Source organism: Carassius gibelio, chromosome A7, assembly GCF_023724105.1.
Source record: "Carassius gibelio isolate Cgi1373 ecotype wild population from Czech Republic chromosome A7, carGib1.2-hapl.c, whole genome shotgun sequence".
NCBI classification, from domain to species: domain Eukaryota; kingdom Metazoa; phylum Chordata; class Actinopteri; order Cypriniformes; family Cyprinidae; genus Carassius; species Carassius gibelio.
The window spans coordinates 8,779,086-8,805,914 of record NC_068377.1 but is presented as its reverse complement, the minus strand read 5'-3'; the positions used below and the strand labels follow the sequence as shown (position 1 = coordinate 8,805,914).

General features: G+C 38.0%; 1 protein-coding gene across 1 annotated transcript in view; it reads left to right on the top strand.

Moving 5' to 3' along the window:
* Positions 1-26,829, top strand: part of LOC128016577 (ankyrin repeat domain-containing protein 11-like) — a 123,168-nt gene that overhangs the window by 26,031 nt on the left and 70,308 nt on the right. Inside the window, exon 2 of the mRNA XM_052601201.1 lies at positions 10,150-10,231. The gene's annotated coding sequence lies outside the window, so the exon portion shown is untranslated. The remainder of the gene's footprint in view (positions 1-10,149; positions 10,232-26,829) is intronic.

The following is a 26,829-nucleotide window of genomic DNA, read 5'->3' as shown; positions in this document are numbered from 1 at the left end:
CTGTCTTTTTCCAGACTAAGACATGTGTTTATATGTTAATTTGGCTGCAAGGTTAGAGTTGCATGGGTTTTACTTTGTCTTGTGTCCTTGTTACAGTGAAGTTATAGAATTGAGTACTGACTCCGGAGTATATTAATTAACAAATGAAAAATATTATGAAAGTTCCCATTAGTAATTCAACATTGTCATAGCCTGTTTCTCTATTCACACAACAGCAAATGAGTTACTTTTGTTTGCGACCACAAGCGCAAACAATACAGTCGAGTTCAAACTGTTTACTTCAGTAAAGTTGGAAACTTTGACTAAAAAAATCTAATTTGATTCTCTGTGCTTATAGCCATATGAGCATTCAAAAGTTGCTGCCCCTAGCCAGAGTCTATATCCCACTACATCCTACAATTCTAATGGAGCTGGTATTGTGTTGGAATGGTGTCTCAGTTTCATTGGCCTGATAATGCCATTGGATGGGGCATGGAGTGGTTCCTACAGAAGCCAAGCTGATCAATAATGGAGCTGTCTTCGAAGAGGAGCAGAGATCAGCTTTTGCTACTGTATTACATGGCTTTTCACAGTCTCTGGCTCTTCCTCTTGCTGCTAAGGAGAGTGTCAGGTTCCTATCAAGATGCATGGGACAGAAAGGATGACTGAATTTAATTTGCCCAGCTGAGATATTACAATTAACAGCTGTTGCTGATATTTGCTGCTGTACTCTGCTTTCTGTATCATTAAAACATTATGAATATCTGCTTTCAAACACAGATGGGAGACCGTGGAAAAGCCTTGTGCACATCTTCAGCTCCCAGTTTCCTTGAATAAGCTGGTTTTGCAAAGCATGCTTGTGTATTTTTTTTTTTTGTGTATTTTAACTTCTGTGTCCACTACTGTCTGTGGGTCCCCAGTGATTTTGAGCGTTCTGCTTTGTCTTCAGTATTCAGACAGGGCATTATGGCCAGAGTCAGACATGTAGTGAGATAAGAGAGGCACTTTGTGGCATAGGGCGGGGGGAGGGGAGCTCCCGCGGCCTGATTTCCCACATAAATGGAGCTAGACTGAATTGTGGAAATGGTGGCGCTTCCTGTAATCTGATCCCCTGGGGAATGGCACAGAGAGAACGGGCTGCAAACAGAAGAGAGGTGGGATAAAGAATGGCTGTGCCCTCAGGCTTGCATTAAAGCACTCGTCTCCACCTAAATTCCACAATGTCCTTTGCCCCATATAGATCTACGTGCTCACAAAAGCCACAGGCCCGGCCAGTGACCCACAACAACAACCTGGACCAAAGCAACCCCCCCCCCCCCCATTCCATGCAGCTGTTGCTGTTATATACGCTAGCAGTGGTGTATATAAAACTGCTCCCTTCTTATCTAGTTCTCTGCCTATATGTAGCTTCATTTGTTGACTATACTTGCATGAAATGCTTGTGGTTGAAGTGCTTTTCTTGTAACGTGATGTGGGGATGATTTTTGTCTTTTTCTCAGAGGACATTTAATCTCCAAAGCACATCAAACATGCATTGCGGCTTCGGGTGCAGGAAATGCATTCTCTGTAGAGCCACTGACTCCATAGCATGTGGGAATGGTTTTGGTGATCTCGAGTTTGATTGCTGTTGATGTTTCCATGTGTTTATCTGCTCAAATGTGTGCTTTGAGGCCCTCCGCCAGGCATTTCCGTCAGAACTGCTAATGGACTACAGGGCTTGCAAAATTTCAAAATACCTGGTAACCCTTCGAGATTAAACGAAAATTTTACTCTTACATTAATGGACTTTGCCTTACTCTTTACAAGCTTAGAACAGTTTTTTAAAACTCAGAGGTTGGGTTTGCAGGAGATGATGGGTGTGTTGTAGGTCTGGGCGGTAAAATGATTATGATATGTATCGCAATAGACATGTAATCAATATCAATAAAAATGCGTTCGATAAAACATTAATTTTTTTTTCTTCTGAAGAAACCAGAGGTTGCGAAGCAAGTTTGGTTGCATGAACAAAGGCACTCACTCTCTGGTAACCTAGCAACATGGGGAGTGACACGCTACAGCCAATCATGTAACAGTTTGGTTGCGCCATATCATTCTCGTGTTGGATTCTTCAGTAACAGAACCAGCGAGGAAATATCAAATATCACGTTATGATTGGAAATATCATCGAAACCCATATTTTTAATTGGTTTATTTTTCAAATTTAGTAAAAATGATTAATCTCATGCGTGTTGTAAGGGAAACAGGTCAATTTAGCTCAAAGGGAATCGTTTAAGATTTTAAAGGGAATTTGAACTAGGGCTGAAACGATTCCTCAAGTAACTCGAGTAACTCGATTACAAAAAATGATCGAGGCAAATTCCTCTGCCTCGAAGCCTCTTAATTTATTTTAAATCTCACATGAGGTTCTTTGGCAATGATTTTTTTTAATGTGACAACGCGTTTACGTCACCCACAAAGCGGAAGGAATCGCGGAATCCAGTCATAAAAATGGAATTTACAGTTTAACGCGGTATGGCAAGGAATTTTCTAAATTTTGAATGAATTCATCAAAAATAGCTCATTGCACTTTACATCAAATCACGATATGGACTAATATCTGTAAATATTAAGCCGGAATAGTCTGTTTAAATATGAATCCTGCATGTACTGCGTGTCTTTGTTAATGAATGGAGCAGTAGCGGGTCTTCATTCATTAAACACACTGAAGCGCGCATGAAGCTCGCGGTGAATTCAGCGTCTGCTGTCTCTCTAAATAAGACGTGAACACATGTACAACATCTCCAGAACTGCACTGACAGTCACTTCACGAGCATTTGACCGTTTGATTTGAGTAAAACTAGCGTCACATCACACTGTAAAGGCATGCCAACCCGTCAAAATAAAAGTCCGGTTAAAGACTGTTGTTCAGCAGAATGTACATAGCCTACTACTAAAAAAAAAAATCGTACTTTTTTTTTTTAGTTTTAATCACACAACATTTCTTCCATGTTTTATTTTTTATAGTAAATCCCCTTTGTTTACCAAAAAGTTAAGTAAATTTTAAATAATTAAAAGATAAATTAATATTTTATGTGTTTAATGTGCATCTCAGAAAATGCTTTATTTAAATCCCCAACTGAATGGCACTTAAATGTACTTAATTCATCTGTCAACTATATTGTCATCGTTCACAGTACAAGTAAAGACAGAGAAACAATGGGTAATAATTAAATGCTTATTTTTGATGTATGCATTGCATTCTATGCATTTAAAAAATAAATAAAATAAAAAATCTAAAAAAGGAAACTTAGTTGTTCATTTTAAGAGACCCAGGAGTCTTATTTTCTCTTGCATAATTAATATTGCACTTTAATTAAGAAAAAAATTTTTTTATCCGATTACTCGATTAATCGATGGAATTTTTGGTAGAATACTTGATTACTAAAATATTCAATAGCTACAGCCCTAATTTGAACAGAATCACTGTTTCACGGCTGCTCACTGAGACGCCCTGCGATTCACTGAACGATCCGTTTAACATCAAATCTGCGCTGGATATTAATATCCAAACTATAATGAAAACACTTGCAATTAGCATAGTAACAAGATCGGCAGTTTAAGACATTAACTTGTAAGCACAAAACACAAGATACTTCCCTTTTCAATATGAATAAGGCTTTATTAGATAAATCTAAGACATATAAACTAATCTAACACAAGCGCACCGAACTCACACATTCACACAAGTTGCAGGTAGATCGAAAGTTAGGGAAGGATAAGTTTAAGGGAATGGAAATGGAAATGTGGAAGTTCACAGCAATATGTTAAATTGCATAGACATGAACAACCATCAATCACTTAATTAACCATCGCATTGAGTTCCTCAGTGAGGTTAAAATTATATTAGATACACCAGTACAAATGTCTGAAGGTACATTGCCTGTGTAAAGTTGTCGTTGAAAGGGGGTTTTCCCGATGTCGCTGATTGGCTGGAAGTTCAGTAGTCGTTGAAATGACGTTTTAGGAAGCCCATGGTTGGGCGTTGGCTGAAGACGCGGAGTTGTGTGGGCTGGTTGAAGTTGACGGGCAGTCGAGGTCAGACGTCGGAGATTCGACGTTACAAAACTTAACTCAGAACACAAAACACTCAAATGGAAAAGAAAAGAAGTAAAGTTTGGCAAGACTAGGTGGTGTTTCTTCTCATCGTGGCTAAGTAGCAGCAGGCGTGCAGGCCGAAGCATGCTGGAACCGCGCTCAAAGAACAGTGATGGCTAACAGCATGGCTAAAAGCTAAAGCTAGGAAGCAAAGCTACAAGCTAAAAACGTACATGACTAATAGCAGAAGCTAAACGCATAGCTAAAAACTAAAAGTAAACATGACTAATAGCAAAAGCTAAGAAGCATAGCTAAAAGCTAAAAACATACATGACTAATAGCAGAAGCATAGCTAAATACTAAAAGCTAAAAACAGACATGACTAATAGCAGAAGCATAGCTAAAAACAAAAAGCCAGATTTATGGTGTCCTAAGTATTTAAACTGGCCTGTTGGCCACACCTCAAATGTTGTCTTGACCAATCAGATATTGTCTTGGCTCGGGGGTTTCATAAATCATATGATATCTTATCAAGCACATGGTCTGAATTTTCCCGCCCTTGCAGGGTCTAATTTTGGACATAATTCCTATAACAAGAATATTATACATTTGACAAATAACTGATGGTCATGATTGTTTCAAGCTAATAGATTCGAACACGTACACACTAAACATGGATATGTATCTTTAAGCTATCGAATAGTTATTAAAAGACATACACAATAAGTGATTATAACATGATAGTCAAATGTGTGGGTTGCACATAAATGAATGAGTGAAGCGATGGACTGATATTCTTTTTTTAACTCCTTTTTGAGTTCATCTTGGTCCACATATATGTAGAAAAGACAGTTTCTGTGTCATTATCTGACATAACGATGTTCTGTGGAGACCAGAGGTTAAAAGGCCCCCTTAGGAATTTCAGTCTGGTTCTGCTAGGTGGGGGAAGTGTTTAAGGATATGGTGTATAACTCTCATGGGTTTACATGTGATGTCCAGCGTTGCATTTCAATTATGAACAACAAATTGGACACAACAAATTTGACAATCTCTTCTCTGAATTGAAATTGTCAATAATTGTTCTAGTGGTGTTAATGTTGAAAGCTGTTCTGAGAAAAAGTTGGTTGGTTGGTTATCTTGCTTACTGATTTATGACCTCTTGTTGCCTTACTGAGGAATTCGGCTCGCATTTCAACCAAAGTCCTAATCGACTCTTTAATTTGTCTGATTCGAGTCAGATCCGCTACAGTGTCTTGTCAGTAAAGCCAGTTCTGTGATTAGCAGTAAATGTCCATCAACTGCTTTCTAATGGAGTGGCATTTACTACACATCGCCATAGTTCACTGACATGCTACGCAATATCGCGTTCATAACCGAATGCGATTCATCTGCGATTATTACATGATATTGCCAGTGTCAGTGAACTATGGCTCTGTGTAATGAGACCCACTCCATTTGAAAGCTGGACTTTTGCTTCTAATCACAAAACCAGCTTTACGGTTTCAAACTGCAGAAAACGCCTAATGTTTGTAAACAATGGCACATAACAATTGTCTACCTCAGAATAACCACATGGATGCCACAATTACGTTCAGATCGACAATTAATCGTTCAAAGTCCACTTGTTATTCTGCGTGCTTAAGATGCACTTTTTTCTTTCTATATGTTATCTTGAGGGTTCCTATTATTTAAATGTTAGTTTTAGTATAACATTATAATACCGCTCATATTTAAATTTTTTTATAATTTAAAGAAACCAATCCGATGTATAGTTGATATTTGAGGCTTAATACTATAGAAAAGCACAATGTTTTTTAGTTAATGTTTTCAGCATGTTTATTTTCATATAAAAATATTCCAAAATTCCAAATTCTTAACAAAATTCAAACACTATTTGGTGCTCATTAATGCGGTGGGCGCAATCCTGAGTTAGTGCCTCAATTCCAGCAACACGTGAACCTATCGTACCTTTCTCTTTACTACTAGAGTACATAATGAATATGAATTAACATCAAAAGGTAGGCTATTTTATAAGAGAGCCTACAGTACAAAATTTTCAGTTTCAATATACATTTAACCTCAATAACCATTCGGTGTCAATAAGCTCATCAGTCAGCTAGAAAAATATCTATAAAGAGGAGCATTTTGCTATATTAATGCGCTATTACAATATTTTTTACTTAACCTGTTGTCTACATGATTCAGCTTTGAGATGCATTGAGGAGGAGCCCAAACTATAATCAGTGGCCAAGCGATGTTTATGGTTCATGATATTGGTAAAGATTCTGTGTAGTAAACAATGCGTGACTGTATATTTCAAGTTGGAAAATACATTTAGTTCCTAGGTCATCTACAAGATGGATTAAAATGCTGATAAATTCAAGAAAAGATGAGACATAAACATATGACTGTATAATTGAAATGTACAAATGTAATAGACAATAAATTAAACATGTTTATTCTGTGGCACCTAAAGTATTTTTCTCGTAGGAGCCAATGGCTCCTTGCTCTTTTTTTTTTTGGAGTCCTGTTCAATGCCTCCTATATAATTGCATGTTACTAATGAAGAAAAACAACAGTCAGGAAGTGGCAAGCCTGGCAGGTCCATCCTCTGCAGTAACATTTCTTTCCTTAGCTAGAAAGAATTGTGAAAGCATACTTTCACCTGCACTAATAAACAGCCCGTTTGACTTGTGATTTAAAGGGCTTTAGCCTTTCTCAGTCCTAGAGTTTCCTTTTAGGGTCAAACAGAGCATGACTCGAACAACAGGACAGGAGAGAATGAGAGAGAGAGAGTCTCACCACTACAATCTAATGAACACAGTAAACTGGTCTGGGAAGCTTAAAATATACATAACTTCTGTTCTGCCTGATCTCAAAGTGGTTTTGACAAACACTAAAGTCGAACAAAACACTTATTTCTTTGTAACTTCTAGTTTTTATAAGTTCAAAATGAATTAGGCATATCCTTGCATAACCTGGTGGTCTTTCAAGCCAGAAGCTTACGGTGGATTTAACAATGGCTAGTTGATGTGTGCGTGAGCAGGCAGCCAAGCTACTCGTGTATTCTGAGGATTTTCTCGGTAAGATTACGGTCTCATTTTGAAGCCCCATTAAGAGGGAGTTCTCTCCACTCAGGATTAATCCAGTCTGGCACATTCCTGCTGGGAGAATCCTCAGGGTTCTGATCCTACCAGATGCCCCATCTGAGTGAGGACTGCCCTTAATGTGGGGTGACTGGAGGGGGCCTTTGGCACTCAGTTCTATTCTCTGGTCAGCTGATCAAATTTATGGCGCTTTTAAACTACATAGTATGGTATTTTGCTCTTGGGGGGTTTTCCACTGTGTACAGTACCTGGTACTTTCTTCAGTACCACTTTGGCTGAGGTTTCAAGCTAGATGTACGGTTACCAAAATGTGACAAACCCTGCTTATCACTGATTGACTGGAGAGAATAGTCACTACCTGTAGCATTGAACTTGCAACATGAGACACTAGACCTGCTAGATTAAATTGGCAAAGCTAGCCAGCATTGAACGCAACATTTTTTTTTTATAACAAATAACACCAGTTTTGAACGAGCGCACCTTTGAATAAACGCTACGTTTTTGAACGTTCACAACAACAAAATAATGTTTTTTAATGATTCAGGGAGACCTTGATGGTATGTTTTGTAATGAAAAAGATTTTCAGATGGTCATGGGAGTAGAGGCGGTGCAACTATAACGACATGTCTATAATTCCACCCAATTTAAAGTGATATTAATATTCAGTGCTGAGCCGGACCATGCAGTGGAAAAGCGCCAGTAGTATCTGTCGCATTAGATGCGTAAAGTGTTTTGCATATTTGTTCTACAGACCATGTTACTTCTAATTGTGTAGATTGTTGACTAATGTTTTTTTGAATTGATGTAGCCTGCATTTTTTGCCTGCCAGTTGATGTAATATGCAAAATGACCCTGTAAGCTTACATTGAAGGAGGTCTTGAGCTTTCTCATTATTTTATGACCCATAAACATTCTGGTTGATGTTTTAAATCTTTTCTGTTTTTACTTGTTTTAGTTTTGGTTAGAGGGAACCTAACCAAAACACAGCTTAGAGGGAACATTGCCTACTACTGGTGTTATACTTTGTCATTCTGAATTGAACATAGGTTTCACTTAATACAAATTTTTTACAATATTTGTCTTCATATTTCATTCTTTTCTTCAAATATACTTAATAGGGGTGTAACGGTATATTGGATATTGTTATTTTCAATATTGGATATTGCACGATATGTTAATGTGCACGTTATAATCAGCCCAGATTTGTCTGCATTGAATGTGTTTGTACTTTCATATCCAAATGACTTGTTGCACTTATGAATATAATTTTTCGCATCATTAATAGTAGGCTGTTTTAGCCATTAGCTGAAACTGTGTGTGGACAAGTTGCTGCTGCAGAGTGTGAGCTGCTGCGTTTGCTGCTTTGCTGTTCACAGCAAAACCTGTTCAATTGCTACTCAAAACTAGCCCAATCGCTTTTCAGGGGCGATCCCCCAGTAAAAATCACGTTCCAGCGGATAAAATACACATTCTTTGGTGGGTTTGCCTTGGTAAAAGTCACTTTCCAGAGGCTAAATATCATGTTATTGGTGTCGTTTTAACCCGCAAACTAGGGCTGTGAGTCTTTGGGTAGGCAGCGATTCGATTCACAATTCATAGGTTTTCATTTCTATTCAAGAACGATTTTTGCAAATTTAGAATGATTCGATTCACAATTAAATTTGATTCGGTTCGAGTATAACAATTCGATTCTGCATTCTTTAAGTGCACTCACAGGATTATTTAAATACTTCCCCTACATTTTTAAAAAATGCTTAGTCAGGGGGGGAATTACACAGCAGCCTTCATGGTTAGAGAACCGTAGGTTAGAAAAAAATAAAGAAAAAAAATTAACTTGACATGGCATACGTAAAAATGTATGTAAGCCAAGATTTTAAAAAAGAGCTTTACGAGTATTATGTATAGGCTAACATTTTATCACACCAGGGGCGTAGCTATCATTTCAGATGTAACAGAAATTTAATATACAATCATTTTATTTATGTAGCCTTTGTATTATCATATTTATTATTGTTATTTTATTTTTTTAAAAATTATCTTCTTTTTTATTGCTTTTAATTTGCTGTAACAAATCAAATACACTGCTGGACAATAATCAATAATAAGGAATCTATATTTTTTTCCTAATGGCAATTTTATGATTGTTTTAAATACACGGCTACATTTAACTAGCAATTATTTACATTTTCTGAACAGAATAAGGTAGAAAATATACTTTATAATTTCTATACTGTAATATGTCAATTAGCACTACATCATTCATAAATTCATTTATTGTTTTTTTTTTACATTTCATCAGTTCATTCTGTTTTTTAATCAATTTAGCTGCAGATAAAGCTTGCACGTCTATCAGAGCGAGATCACTTCTCTTTCAGTGTGAAAACTTCTCATTTACACAAAATAAAATGGTATAGTAGCTATTTAACTTGTCCTTTCCATCAGCGAATGACGATTCTGAGAGAAAATGTGCCGATTTCAGTTTCTATAGCAACAAACACTACTTTCATGCATCGGATTATCAGATAAAAAAAAAAAAAGCCAAAAAACGACTGATTAATTGGTCGATTTTGGGAAACGTTATTTTTTCTTTCTTTTTCTTTCTTTTTCTTTTTTTTTTTTTCAAATCGCCCAGCCCTAGTACAAGTTCAGCATACATCGCTGTCAAGCCTTGAATACCTCTATTGTTGCAGCTGTTGTCATGAAACTGTTGCGAGGAGCTTGTGGGTTAGGGTGACAGCAACATAGGAATGTGCCCATCATGTCCCAGCACACCAACTGTCCCAGAAATTGTGAATTTGTGTCCCACTCCTAATGGACCAAAAAAACAAAATGGGTGAATCCTCTTTTTTTCTTTTGTCTTGTCTGGCCTTTCACATTATGTGTGCTGAAATAAAGGAATCTGCATTGAGGAAATGACTCTCAGTTCATGTTTGAAAGGTGAAACATCAATATTCAGAAGATTAATATGTCTTTCATTTTGTTTCCACAGGATTCCTTGGACTTGACAGCCACATCTTCAGCATTTTTAGTTGGATTTTAACCTTTCCCATCTGAAGACGGCCATGGAATCGGTAAATCCCTTTTTTCTTTCTTTTGCAGCTTGTACTGAATGCTTGACTGTTAGCGGCTAGTTCTTCGTTTTTGGTGTGTCGGTTGGATTTTGAAACACTGGGGAAGCGTAACGAAGGCTCCAATGTTTATCTGACTTTGGCTGCAGTTGGATGTTTATCATCTTTAGATATATTTGATTTTTAGCCAGTTTGAAAATAGTGACTAGGCACTTGTCTCGCTTGCGTTAAATGGAGTATATATGTTTGAACATGTAGCTTTTATTTGTGAATGTGATTCCATTGAGTTTGTTGGCGCCCCTACTAGTACCAACAGGCAGGTGGACGGCTCAGCTCTGGAATGTGTGCATTAAGAGCTAGGCTTATTGCATGCTTGGGCCCTGCCTGCCACCTCTTTTGTAAAGGGTTTTTGTTTTTGAGTGTGGATTTTGCCACCTCTGTGTAGATGTGTGCATAGAGGCTGTTGTGAAAATGGGTCACTGCTTGCAGAGAACTCGCTGTTTCTAATCTAGACCCCCACTCCAGCACACAGCTCATGTGACCATGTTCCTTCATCTTTAAGCAGTGGCAGCCTATGACAGTCGTTCCCCTATGGAAACAAGCAGACCCATAGTAGTAGAACAGATAGTGTGGTCTTATGTACTGAGAAGTGTTTAAGAATAGTTCACCCAAAAATCTAAATTCTGTTATCACTTGCTCACCTTTTAATCAAGGCCTTCCTCCATGGGGCACATAATTAGATTTTAGGCAGCTGTTTTCCATACAGTGTGAATTATGAATTATATTATTAAGTGAATTATAATTAATTAAGTGAATTATATTATTGTCATTTTTTTGTCGAAATTTGATTAATTATTTGCTAGAGGTGAAAATTTGACATTTCAACACAAAGGTGATCTGACATCAATTCAATTACAATATTTAATACCTAACAGCAGTGCGTTGCAATTATTGATATATCAAAGAGGTTGATATTGTGCGCTTATTTTACTCCACCAGTTACATTTGTGGGAGGTGCAAAAAAATAAAACAAAATATAGGTCTACATGACATAATTACCTATTTGGTTGACGCATTAGTCTATACGATTGGGTAGCCACCTGGTGAACTTGGTACAACCAAATGGTATAAAGCAGCGGTTCTCAATTCCAGTCCTCACGGCCCCCTGTTCTGCACATTTCTATTCTGTTCTATTCGAATGCAAGTGTTCTGCAAAGTAGACATCACAGGATATTCCGTCATGATTCCAGTTTGAAGTGAATGTATACGTTCCATTCAAAGTGCATTGACGTGTGCGAAAGGGTTGTGCCGATAGACGATAGTATTGTGTATCGACGATAGTCAGAGATATCGACAATAGTCAGAGAGGATGAGCCTGTCATCTGCAGATATAAGGTATTTCATTGCACTTTAACAAGTAATCTGAATGGCCCATATGTGTGCAATATTTTAAACAAGCCCTCACTAACTGAGTTTAATGCCACAGTTATACTAGAATGCATCTCCTCCTTGTTTCTGTGGTGGTGCGTGGGGCACGCGGTCCGGAGCCCTGTAGGACTAAAGCCTCTGTTTATACTTTCCATGTCCGCGAGTTTGCTTTGGACAGCTAGGTAGGCGTGACGTAAAAATCATCATCGGAGAGGAGGCGGCGCGGGGGCTCTGAGCAGACGACCATGTGCCTCCCATTTTTTATGACCGCACGGACAGTAGGCTTCAAAAGCACTATGCACATGTGCATGCAGTGTGAAGAAGCCCATTGCTATTCGAACCTGTGCAATCAGTCAATAAAATAATAAAAAGACAGCCAGATGTTCAATAATGCTGGGCAATTGTTTGTTTGTCGCAGAGCGGACCATCAGCATATGCTTTCGGAAGTAAATGGAAGAAGTCCACGTCCGCGCTGTCCGTGTGTGCATCCGGATCAGTTAAATTGAACTTTACTCCAAATATATGAATTTACCTGTTTTGAATACTTTACATTTAATATGATTGTTTATGTCCAATATTAGTGTTAAACTGTTGGACTTGATGAAAACTACTATTGATTTTCATTGTTGACTGACTTTGCAGAACATTTAGACTGATAACTTCTGTGCGCAGATGTGGCAAATTTGTCACATGACGCACGGTATGACAGTTGCGTCCGACTATATATGAACTAGCTGTTTTAAATACAGTATTTTAATATTAAACGTTAGTTCATCAGTATGTCTAAAAGTGTATTTTTTCGATTATTGGTGATTACATAGGCTCTCTTGTGCACACCTGCACTGTTTAAAACACCGAATAGTTATGCTATGACAAGAACAAAGAGTCTCTCTCTTGCTCCACCCATGCACGATAATATCGTGTATCATCAATCTCACAGGCTGACAATATAACGATTTGAAAAATGACCATATCGCCCAACACTTGTGTGCAAGACGTCAATTTAAACTGTATTTGAGGTATATGATGTCACACTTGCCCATGTGTGAAGACGTTGCGCAGCACAAATCCATGAATGCATGTTCCGAAGTGAAGTAAACTTCAACAGATTTCCCTTTCTCAGAGGGTAGGGAGCAATGGACACTGTGTAGGTGTCAATGGGAAAACAATTCATGCACGGAACTCACTTCTAATCAGCTGATTATCTGAATCAGGTGTGTAAACAGATTGACATACAAAATGTGCAGAACAGGGGGTCGCGAGGACTGGAATTGAGAACCACTGATATAAAGCATTAATGAATGACATTGATTCTTGTTCTTTTTCTTAGACTTTCTCTGTCAGATGTTTTCATAAGATTTAAAAAACATTTGGTTTATCTTCTTTTTTGTTCCACCAAAGAAAGGCAGGGTTTAGAACAAATTGTAACTTTTGAGCAAACTATTCCCTGAAGTTTTGTATTTAGCGTCATATTGCTGCAGTTGTGAATGCTGTTCTCTGTTGGCATACAGGCTAGAAGAGTGCTAAAGATATATACTGAAGTCAAACTCCTTTTTTACACTCTGAAGTGCTGATCGTTTGCTTGTTTGTTTGTTTTTTGTCCCTGTGGAATTCTGGAGCTCAGAGGTCTTTAGGTGTTTAAATCTGAAATCAGACTATATCTGCTTACCGTCAGTGGAAACCAAGGAGACTGATCACAAAGCTCATTATGCCGGCAGCGCTCTGTGTGTTTTCCTCGCCCCCCTAAACGCCTTCCACTTCTCCTCATGTGATGCTAGTCACATGGTTTCCAGGCACCCAGAGCATTAAATCAGAATCAGATTTTATTTTTAACCACTCTAAATCCACCGCCATGCTGATGGTTACAGGGCTCGAAATTAACTTTTTCTACTTGGTAGTACTGGTGCTCCCAATGTCAAAAAGATAGGAGCACCAGCAAAAATTTAGGAGCACTCACCAAAAATGTAGGAGCATCACAACCACAAATATATTAGCAGATTTATCCTTACATTCTTAACTTTAATGCAGATTTTAGATTGGTTAATATTAGCTTTAAATCACTGTCACTGTTTTCTATTAACTACCGTGAGAAAAAGAAGAGAGAAGGTGAACGTTGTTAACTGACAAGCTGCACAAATCCACACTGATAATGAAGGGGGATTTGCGCAGATTGATGTTAACAGCGGCTCTGTGTAGTAACAGCTGCTCTATGTGAAATAACGCACCTGATGGAATTTACCACTGATCGGAGAACCGGCTTTACTGACGAGATGCGCATTAATTATCGGCCGATATTTATCATGCACCCATAATAAGTCTCTTAATATTAACTTTTTGTTTATTGAACAGTTGCATAAAATCAATATCACATTTGTAATCATGCTGATTTTTGAAGGGAAAAAAAAAACTGCACGCTTCTTTTGATATTGATTAACTATATGAAATTATATTAAGGCCCCATATATTGAATTTTGTGATGCATTTTAATACACCGAATTCAGTGTATTCACTCTAAATGTGCAGGTGCATCAATATAACCTAATAGACTTCACATCATGTATGCGTGCACTCTGTGTAGGTGTATTTTGTTTGGAATTTGCAATATACTCTATAATGTCAAACTGAATATCGTAAAACAACAATTACGAAATTTGTAGATTCGTTGGCAAATGCCGAACGCTGTTACCTTCAAACTCTGTCCAACAGGCTTTACAGTGAATGCCGTGCGTAGAATCATTTTCATAGCGGAGCCACTCAAAGTCTTTCAGCCACTCTCTCTGAAAACTGAACACCTCCTATTCGGCTAGTGGATCAACATTCACCGCATGATGGCTGTCACCAGCACCATTGTTTGTAACTTTAGGTGGTTTACAAAATAAATCTGTCTGTGTTTCTTTTATTTTCAGTCGTCTTCAGCCCTTTATATTCCCCGCAATAGTTAGCTCCCTGTCACCTGACAGCGGAGAGCAGTGACTGGGTGATAGCTAATGTTAACCAATCTAAAATCTGCATTAAAGTTTAGAATGTAAAGATGAAGTTTAATTGGTTATGTAGCCTTACGTTTCATAGAACGGCTGTCACCGTATCAATACTCAGAAGGCGTGTACTCTGAATGTTTTTAGAGAAATTATAACAGGTCTCACAGATTACATTTCAGGAGCGTATGTGACCAAAATGGTTGCAATTTTGAGCCTAGTGGTTAGCAAATGCACTTGCTTTAGCCCTCTCTACCTCCAATTCCCCTTGAACCTTGTGCAACACCTACCCAAGATATGATCATATTTGCAGCATTATCTGCTGACTGCAAGAGGGGTGGTGTTTGGCAAGGCCACAGATGAAAGGAAGCCCTCTGAAGTGTGTTTTTCTTGTTCTCACTTCTTTCAAGAGCAGCTTCATCCCTTGGTGAGATTTGTCTGTGGTACTCCATTGGGGAAATTCAGCCTTGCCAGTCAAATTACATAACTCTCATAGCCAGGCTTGAGACAACTATAGAGGCTTTGTTCCCAAGTTACTCCTCCTCCTCCTCCTCCCCCTCTTGGCAGCCCACATTTTAATGTGGTATTGAATGAGTCTATGTGCTTCGAACAGGCGCAGCTCTGTGGTGAGAGAGCAGAAAACTTGCATCATTAACGTGCACAATGGCATCATGCTCGGATGTGAGCACAGAGATTAGGACAGCAATCAGTCACTTCCTGTGGAAGACAACTTTGGGTTTGGACTGGGATTTTTAAACTGTGTTTCAGGGGCAGTGGGGCTTTCTATGAATGTTGTGCAGTGTCCTTTTTCTGATTGAGTTGAGTTTCGAGCTAGTCCATTATGGTACTAATGAGTCAGAACAGCAGAAATGAGAAGTCTTACTGCATAAGTGTGCCTGTAACACATGCAGCTGGTCAATGTGCTTGGTGTCTTGACACACATGCAATTCATATACTGATGGGAAAGCAGCTACTTTTTATTTTGCTTAGAACATCACATTTAAGCATTTACAGTGTGCGAAATCCAGTCATTATAAAAATAATCTATGTGATTAGGAGAGTCGTGTGACATGAATTTTCCCATGCAAATTGCACTTATATTCAAGATGGTCACACAAATTCTGTTTGGCTTAAACTAGATCACTGTTTCATGCATATTGGCACCATTGTAATTGTAATATTTTTGCACACAGATTTTAGCTAATTACCTTTAAGATGGTAAGAATTTTACAGTTTATTTAGAAGTGGCAATATTAGAACATTAATCTCATAATTATTTGTTAGAATTTGGGTTTTCATTTATGTATTTGCATCTGGCTAAATGTATTGCCTTTATTTTTTTTTTCTACAACTCTTTTTCTGTTGTGCAAGAGGATTTGGAGCAGTATTAGCTTGCAAAAAAAAAAGAAAAGCATACTGTATACAGCATGATTTGGAATTCATTGAAAATGGCCGATGCCGATATTGAAAAAATGCCAAATATCGGCCTTGGCGATATATTGGTTAACCACTAATAGACACTGCTTTTTCCATGTCTTCATCATTTTCAATGAATTCCAAATCATGCTGTATACAGTTAAGTTTTTCTGCTTGGCCGATGTGTTCGAGGTTTATTTTGACGGCTCACACTCTCTCTCTTGTTTGTCGTTGTCCTTAACAGTTCTGTTTAATATGAATAGAAGTCTGTCTAATAATCAGATAGAACGGTTAAACAAAGGAATTAATGTACACAGAAAGTATTATAACGATTGCTTTTATATTAGGCCGATTAGTAATAGAAAGGCAAACATTATCATACTTTCTCTTTTGCCATCAGCATTAAGCAATTACACATTTATATAATTTAAACAAACCTTTGAATGACTTATGAACATTTAATTTCACAAACCTTGCAAACTCAGTCGAATCCAGCTGTGAGATCTTGTGAAGTGTGTATGTGTATCCAGCATGATCGTGTGTTCTCTGCTTGATGGTCAGTCGGTGTGAATTGAATGTTTTAAACTATAAACTCGTGAATTCAAATTATGCTGTGCTTTATGCATTTGCCCACTGTCATATTCATATCATTTTAACTGTGTGCTGTGTGTAAAATGATTTTGCTAAAGTGATTAGAAATGACACTATAAAGCTCACTACCCAGGAGGTCATTTAAACCTGTAAACTTCTGGACAGTTCAAATATCCAGTAAGGGAATGCATAAGTAATAAGTAATAGGTTCAAAACAGCACCAAAACACAGTCATATTCATCAGAGATGGCAGAGAGAATAGTGACTCGCGTCCAGATGGCAGTAAATTCTTTTTAGTGTGTATTTGGCTTAATAGCATGAATGTGTTTTATAATGAATGCTGGCTGAAGGTGTTCTAGATTATGTGCTGGACAGTGGTTTAGTTATTCTGAATGGATCCATATAGTATCATGTACAGTAAGCTATAGGTAGCAGGCTTGGTGGCCTTTTGGCATCTTCCCATGGACCTGTTTTGTATCACAGCTTATCTAGTGCTTATTTATATATAAAAAATGCTCTAAACAATTCTATTTCTTTATTTCAGCATTATATGCATTTGGAATTATGAAAATTTGTTTTCCACTTCTTTACCGGCACTTTTTTCCAAGAACTGGGCGCTGCACGATATTGGAAAAAAAAACTCACATTGCGATATTTAGATTCATAAAAAATCCAAAAAAAAAAAAATCACCAGATGTCTTGAACAGCTCTATATGCAATACATCCAGTGTCCACAAGCTCATTAGTAAACTAGCAAAGTAGGTATAAAAAGGAGCATTTAGCTAAATGTATGCACTATATTGAATATTCATATTTTAACTTAACTTAAAAACAGACCAGATGTGTGCAAGACGTATATGAGAATATTTATAGGACACATTGAGGAGGAGCCCAAACTACACTCAAAGGAAAAGTGATGCTGACATAGTTACAGTCAATAATATTGGCACAGATTCTGTGTAATAAACAATTATTTATGATGTATATAAAGACGTTTACTATAAGTAGTAAAGTATTAGTATAAGTTGGTGAAGATGTTTAGTAGGGGTGTGCCGGTTTCAGAATTGGTGATGACGGTTATGACATGAGTCAAATGTGACGGTTCATAACATAACCACGGGGGGGGGGGGGGGGGGGATAGCGTGTTTCATATTGTCTCGCAACCATGCTAGTGGATCTGCCGTAGAGTCAATTGGTTGATCTTGGAGATAGCGGGTTAACTCCGTTTCAGCGCGCGCTCTGATCGGTAAAGGGGCAGAGATTTCAGACCTCCGTTTATTAAGGAGATCTGTCACAAAACTCATCATCCGCGCCAAAGTTTTTTGAGCAAATTTCAAAGCCGCACCCGCCCGCCATCCGCTGATTGTTTTGCGGTCTATGCTTTGCTGATGCGAGCCGCAAAAAAAAAAAAAAAAGCCATTGTCTGTTCTGGAAAGGATGCAGCAAAAATATTTAATGCTAGAGTAAGAGGCATAGGCCTACGCTGAGTTTCATTTACAATGAGATGCGCTCTAGTTCACAGTGCAGTGCAAGTGAACGCGGCGCGCTGGTGCTTCCATGTCACGGTTATCATTGTCTGCTATATTAGCTTTTTATTTATTAAAATACATGCAATTGGTTGATGAAACATCTATTAAAATTAAGATAAAATTTGTTCAAAACGAAATTCGTTTTTAAGAAAGGTTTTCTACAAAGCAAAATTTAATGAAGTGGTAAATATCATGTCTGACGATTTACAAAACTTCATTAAGTGGTAAAAACCATGTCTCCCGATATATTGCGCATCTGATGATCCTATCTAAAAAATGAAAATAATTTTTGATAAAAAATGTTTGTAAAAAATATTTTAGTGGCACGGTTTTGGCGGTTATAAAGTTCTAATGACGGTGTTCAACTATAACCGCCGGTCTCACGGTTATATACTAACCGTCACACCCCTAATGTTTAGTTCCCACTTTAAGTGATGCTTAGTTCCCAGGATATCTACAAGATGGATTAAAATGCTGATGCTGTAAAAAAGTTAACACCTAAAGTGATTATATATATTTTTTTTTCTGGTTTCTGATTGGTTATGGTGCAGCTCATTTAATTTTCAGTCTCTCAGAGTCAGCGCAGCACTGTAATACACTGTTTAAATCAAGACACACTGAGAAGTTGAGCGCTGTAGGTTGTTTGTGGTTGTGGGTGTGGTCCACTTCCTCCGGGTTACATGTAGCACTTTTGCAAGGAAGTGCAGCTCTAAACCCTTCACCTCTAAACCTTCACTTGCCTCATCACTCGTCTCTCTTCTCTTTTGGCAAAGGAACAGACATGTTAATTTAGTAAATGAAGGGGACACTCGTAACCAGAGTGATGTGCTGCCAACACTATAGAGCCAGTGTTTGTCCTTCTGCTTGTGTCCCACACTGATGGAGAACAGAAACTCTCTGAGACCCATGGTGATGGCGGTCTCATGGTTCTCGGGAAGTTGAGATGAGGAACAAATCATCTGGGTGGTGGGACAGTGAAGGGTGTGAATTTGGTATGTCAAACAGAGTTGCTTAACATCAGACCATGTTGCTGTGTTATGCATTTACACAGCATTAAATAAATACTAAGCCCATTTGACAGACAAGAGGCCCAATGAACTACAAAGCCCAATGGAACAAATTAGAGTTTTATGTTCTAATCTGAGCCAAAGAGCCCTCCCATGGTGCCTCAGGGCAGTCATGATTTTAGCGTGCTGGTTCAGCTGTATGGCTCCGGCACGGTGATTAAAGAACACTGAGAACTGCAGAGATTTTGCAATGTTTTACATAGACGCCCTTTCAACTCAATCTGTGAGCAGTAATTGGATTCTTTGTAAATGTAATGTGTTTTAGCTTTACTGTGTCAGTACATTGGAGGGAAGCCCCTGTCTCTTTGCTAATATAGGACGTGTATGAAAGGTCAGCTGCTGGGGCTCCACAAAGCTGACTGTGGGGTCCAGGTTTTAAGTTTGCCCTAGTGAACTACCGATAATGCCTGATAACCAATATGCTGAACAATTTGCCAATATGCTGGACCGATATTTATTTACTGTAAATAAATGACTGAGTGGAGTAAGAACATAATTCACTTTGGTTTTTCCTCTTTTCAGCCATTTTTTTTAAAGTGTTGAAAATCAGTATTTCATGTTATATTACAACAACAACAAAAAAACGTTCTATTTATAAAAAGCATCAACATTTTAACAATAAGCAAAATAAATGCTTGTAAAATTAAAGCATGTTGTTAGAGGTACATTTTGTTAATCTGCTTGAAAACAAATGTGCTGCTACATTGTTTCACACGGACAGAGCACACAAGCTCGCACAAAACATACAGACGGACGTTGCACAAACAAGGAAGCTAAGCGAGTTAAGCAGTCATTTAATACGAACTTGGGCTAATTGTAGTGTTCCAATAAAGCATGTTAAACCTATTCTTCTAGTATTATGCAATTGTTTTTAGTTTAATATAATTTCTAAATAGAACTTAGATTTTTCAAGCATAGTGAAATAATTTAGCCACGGAGCAGTGTTTCTGATCAGTGGAGCGAGGAGCGGGATTATTTTTTTATTATTATTATTATTATTTTTTAATACAGTAGACTGTGTGATTCATGCTATCCATTAGGATGTGCTAGTGAAACTATACTTTTAGGGGTTAGTATTTAACAATTATGTAAGCATTCAATGCTATGATTTACATGACCAATTAAATCTTTAGAATCCATGTAGAATCCACTAGACTGGTTTGGGAAAAAAATTATGCAACCAATTCTTGTGTATATGGCCTTAGAGGAAACAGGGTGCTTCAAGTTTCTGATGAAGATAATAAGCTGAAGAGACATGTGTAACTGTTCCCAACTTATAACTTACTCATAGTATTTAATGTAAGCCTGGATGTTTTTCTAAATGGCAGGCAGTGAGTGACTTCTCACTCCTTATTTGAGAGCTATAATTGCAGATCACCTATTTTAGGAGCAGCTCCATGGAAGCAGACAAGAGATGAAGGCTTGTTATCCAGCATCTGACCATAATGACTTTGTCTTCTCATTGTCTGTTAGACAGACTGTGGTTTGAGGAGGAAGTGCTGTTTACATTTTGTCCAAATATCTGAAATCCAATGAAAGAGCTGATAGCTGTGTTCAGTTGGCTTGTAACGGCACCAGAAGCAGATTCAATCCCTGTCTGCTTGGGCTGGTCATGCAGTCCTTTTACTCAGCACAGTGCTCCGTGACCTTGCTGTCATGTGTCCCTCAGCTGGTCTCAAGCCAACAGCACTCTTGAGATGGAGTGTCCTTGTTCACAACCCCTCAGTGTGCATGCATTTCTTTCTCTTCTCTCATTAGAGATGTTGACCTTTGCTCACTGTGATATTTCCATGTGAAAACAAGAAACTGGGAAAGAGAAGCTGCTTGTTGTCCAGTGACATTTTTATTATTATTATTTTTTTTTATCTGCATATGGCGCTCAGTTTCACGTCTGTTCTATCAAAGCTCATGGCCAGTGCTATGCCATTGTCCTCACTAACTGGCATTAGCCTTGGTCTGGAACATACTCAGCGATAGAATATGAACGCATGCAATCTGTTGACACCACAATTCATAAAGCAACATAAAAACACTTTGTGTTGCCACAAAGGATGCTGTAGCATATGTTATGTGTTCTTTCCATGGAAAAGTTTATGTATGTACAATAGGACTACTTGCAATGTGTTGGACAACGATTTTGGTTTGTGTTTTTGAATATTTTATTCCTTTTGATTTCTGTGATGTGAAAAAACGTCAATGTTGAATCCAGTCCTGTAAAATATATATATTTACTATATAATGATGAATTATATGGAATTTTGTTCGTTTTCGGATGAATAATTCAAAATTAGATTTTCACATTGACAAATTTAATCTCTTAACGTCGGCTGGATGGTTGGTTGCTGCTCTGGTTTCCTGTTGTATTGGAGTGGATCACATGAGCTCCCTGTCTGCACTACTAATCCTAGTCACTGCCTCAACTTTGGGCATTGTCAATAGTCACTGTCCTCTCGAATGGCCAACTTTTGTTGAAAATGAATCACTTCCGATTTCTTTGTTGCTGCAAATCGTTCACACAATCTGTTGTGTTTCACCACTGCTGCAGACAAAAGGTTAGAAGTCAAGGAAGCATTTGCTGAATAAGCCCTGTTGTTAATTTAATCTACATTTTGGGTGGTCTCCGTATAGGGCCTCACTTGAGTCTGACTGAAAGAACTGCGCTTGCTTATGTTTTGACTCTAGAGAAGGTTTGAGATCCTCCAGATCCAGGTGTTCTTGATATCACAGTGCTTGCAGTGAAAGCAGCCATGTTTGTGTGTGTGTCTGGCTTTGATTCTTGCCAACTGAATGGACAGAATCAGCACAGAATGGGCCTGAACGTGTGGAGACGAATTTATGTTTAGGAATTGCAATTGTGGCTTTCAGTTCTTTCCGTTCCTTGTCTGCATTAAAATGTGCAGTGCTTGCACGGAGTAGGGCTTAGTGATTTGTTGAATATTCACAATATATTCACTAGGGATGCCACAATGTAATATTGAACTGTTCTGTATGACATCCATGGTTCAATAGATACTTGTTAATTCAGTGTTTTTTTTTTTTTTCTTGGTTTTGCGTTAAATAATACTGTGCCTTTTATTCATCTCATTAATTGCCAGAAATGTCTCGTTTAAAATATTCATTTGAAAACACAGCACATGCTAATCATCTTCCCTTGTAATGACTTGCACTTGTGAAGCACTTCTAAACCAGTTGACCAACAAATGAGAAGAGTAGAACGTTTTTACTCTGCAACATCAGTCGAATGTTTGAAAAAACTTCCTTTTGTGATCTGATGTGTATCACAGTAAGAGGCCAGATTGTGAACATACTGAATGTTGCTGTAATTTTAACTTTTTGGTCCTTTAATTCCAAATGTCTAATTCAAGGTTTTTCTTGGATTGAAAATATTTTGGCAGCAGCCAAAAATAATATTTAATAAGCTGCACTTATTTCCGAGTGAATACAAGAGAAATCCTACTAAATATTGTTTTTTCTCTAAATGTTTAGATTTTATAAAATTGGGTATTTTTCTAGAGTAACTTTTGCTGCTGAATTAATCCACTAACCTGGTCTATTGTGGAATTTTTCTCATAGATTTTTATTATATATTTTTCCCATTTGTTTTTCTTTATTAAGAAGTTGTCTGTATTTAGTAGATTGTGCGTAACACACAAAAGAGTGATGATTAGGTAAAAAAACATTCAGGTATAGAAATTCTACACTGATTAAAATAAATTCTGCTGGTATCGGATTGGTATCTGTATCTATTTTTGGTATCGGATCAGGATTGTTCTGAAAATATGGTGTCGTGCCACCCCTACGATTAATTGGCCCCCGATAGCTGATTTACAAAACTATTGGCTATCATCAAAAATCCATGGCGATAGTTTTTCTGGGTTGTGTCCAGTACTGAGAAGCTACGCTGTCATTATACAATACTAGAGTGACCTCTAGAGATGGAAATCACTCACACATCATGCTCTTTGTTTTGTCATGTGAGGATGCGCGCATGCTAATGTTCAATGTTTACAAGTGTCATGTACTACTTTCAGCACCCCTGCTGTTGCTGTTGCTGCTGCTGCCGTCGTCGCTGCTGCTGTTCGCTAGGGATGTGCAGCTCCATAACTGAGGCCGATGCGATACACATCTTGATGCATAGCCAACGATGCGATACATTAAAGATACATACAGGCAGCTACCGATGCGATACTATTCACTGCTATTACGATGCGGAGCGATAAGATTTTGATTCGACACGATGTGATTCAGTGTAATATGATGCAATGGAGAAAAATAATATGTTGTGCAATTCAATGTAGATATTTAACTTTTATTTATTTTGTTTCCAACAGAAATCTTATCTTAAAGTATCTTAAGTGCCATCTGACTTTTTACACATGGCTCTTTCACAAACAAAAGATTTGTTTTCTTTACAAAACCAAAAGATTAAATAAAAACGCGTTCTTTTCCTTTCTTGTCTCTAGTTACTTTTAACAGTACACTTTTAACAGGTGAAACAATTTAAGAATGTTGCTCATGGATAAACAATAAAGAAATGTTGTGTTGTGTCGTCATCACGTAGCAGCTGCAGTGGTGAGAACGCGCTTTTCTTAACAGTTCAGAAAGGAGAAATCAATCTAAGTAAAATATCGGTCGCTTTATAAATAGTAAAAGAATGGCGCATATACTAATAATTATATATGAATAAATAATATTTTTCAAATGCAGATATGTTATAAACGATGCATCGCGATACATTGATGCAACGCATTGTAAGCTTTTCTGCCGATGCACCGATGCAATTAGGTAAATCTTACCGTCAATACTTTACACAGAGGTGACTGTTGACTCCATCGCATATCAGATGCGTTATTCTGTTTTATTGGATATAACTTTTCAAATTAAATGAGGTGATGCAAAACAAATCTAATCCCCATTCAGCCAAAAGTTCTCTTAAAGAATTACCACACCGCTGATGTGATCTTATTGCAAGCACACCTTGAGAACACCTCTGAGTTATCATCTTATCGGCAAGGCATATTGCCACAATTTTTTATCATATTGGACCAATATTTACATTTGAAGCCATCCCAATAGCGTACTGATAAAATGGTGCATCCCTATCTTTTATTATAGAATTTTCATGAAAATAAATGTGTGTATATATAGTGGTTTATTAGTTATATTAGTGCATATAAAAAATGCATGTTTGCATTAAATTTAGTTAATTTGGGGAAAAAGATATTGTGCAAAACATGCATTGATTTTTCATGTTAACATTTTGAATCTAGTTAGCTACTGTGGTTGTCTGGTTGAAATAAAAGCACTTTAAAGCAGTTTAGAGCAAAGACAAAAAAAATAATACAGAAATGTATTGAATCCCATTAAAAGTACAAAAAAATATTTTCTCTGATGGAATAAGAGTTTTATTAAGAAGGGGCTGGGCGATCTGGGCATCTATGGGTAATCAGCTGCTCAGAGATGGAAAGAAGTCACAGTTCGACTTTGTGGCCATTCTCTCTGCTGGAGCCGAACAGGGGCCAGCCTGCACAACAGATGAGGTGGCAGATGGGGCCTCCTCAGATTTAACCCTTCCCACGCCACGCGTGCGCCATCTGTCCAGCTTAGCAAGCTTAGTCCGCCATCTTACTCATCCTCCCTACTTCCTACTAGGCTGTCCGAAGTTCACTTGAACTGTTGAGGTCTCTAATGGGTGGCAGGACATATGGCCTCCTTCAAAAGAGGAAGTCCAGAATGCTCCCCTTGTCGGTTTGCTCCCTCCCCACTTTCCCCTCATCTTATGACACGAAAGCTTTAGTAGAGGCTTGTTTTGCTCTGGTTTTTGTGTGTGCAAACATGCCACACCCTGGAATATCATTTGGCAGACGGCCATCTCGGTCAGATGACTTAAACTGGCACAGCCCTTGTCTGTGTGTAACACTGTTCACATGAAGAGTTTAGGCGGCATTACATGATCTTCTTCATGAATTGTCAAGACAATTGTACGGTTTTATTGTCATGTCACCAGCACCATTTTTAATTTTTGTATTTTTCTGAGCAAATCTCCTATTTTGGGGACGATGTATGGACTCAAGGTATTGGTTAGCAGAGGGTCCAACCCTTCCCCTAAACAATGAATGAATGAATGAGACCCATTCTGATTTCAGAAATTTTCTTATGTTCTCATGTGTTTTAACCATATTGGCAAGTTGGTGCTCATATTTATTCTCACCTTTTGGTTGAACTGGGTCAACTCATTTGACTAGTGCCAGACTTTAAAGAAGTGCAAAGTTTTCTCTTATTGTTGAGATTACATATCAGTTGCTTAGAGGAAGTGCCATTATAGCAGTGAAATCAGAAGTGTCATACTCTTGATTGGTCTGTTAGTTTTGTGGTCAATGAGTGTTGAGTTTGAGCAGCAAACGACAATGACTTGGCAGTGGGGGCATTTGAGTTCATGCAAATACTGTGATGCAATAATATAAATACAAATTGTGCAGGAGTGCAGAAAATAGTTCATGTGATTAACCACTTAAAACATTAGGGCTGTGTATTGCCAAGAATCTGGCGATACGATACATATCACGATACAGGGGTTGCGATACAATATGTTGCGATTACATTGCGATACTGTCAGCCAGTGTTAATTTCGTTGACTAAATATTTTCGTCATTATTTTCGTCACGAATATATTTTTGCCGACGAAAACGAAACGAAAACTAAAATAGAAGGCACTGATGGAGACTAAAACTATGACTAAATTGATTTACATTATCGTCAACGAATAAAGGACGAGACGAAAATAGACTGTGACGAAAATCAAATCAGCAGACGGGAGAGATGCGAGGAATGAGCAAAAGAACCGGCAAAACAGAACAGACTGCATGAGAGAAGAGAACCAATCAGAGCCTGACTTATTGAGACGTGAAGCGAAGGTTTTCAGTTTTTATGAGCTCCCGGGAAGTCGGCATTCGAAGAGGTGATAGGGACTTTAAGCAACAGCCTCTGGTGGAACGGCAACGCCATTCTGGCGTTGTATTGCGCCTGCGCGAATTTAACTGCTACTTTGTGACGTTCTAATTTAACGGTCTACTACGGGAGAACAGCTGATTTGCCGGAGTCGCTACAACGTGAGAGGTTAGGTAAATAAATGTTATGTTTTTAGACTTATTTACATCATACAATATTAAAAACTCCTCTTCTTACAAAAGATTGTCATTTAACGCCAAAAGCAATCCTTCTCTTGCTTTTTTAAATTATATATTTTTTTGGATCTCAATAAATGAATTAATGCTGCGTTGCGCTGTTCTGTTTTACCGTTGCTTAGTGACTTTTACGTTCTTGGCTACAGCGGTGTGACGGCAAACTTCCGGTCGCTGTAGCCGTTCCATTCGCAGCTGTTGCTTAAAGTCCCTACTGTCTAAAAGAGCGACAAAATGTCCACAGCTCACTTCACGTTTGACGACGAACAAAACAAAACAAAGTGTAAAGCACGCAGAGCGCTCATTCGTGGCAAGAACACAACCAATTTGAAAAGACATTTACAGACGAGCCACCCGGACATTTTCTCAAATGTAATTTCACAACGATGTTCTTTTGTTTATTGAGCTAAGCAA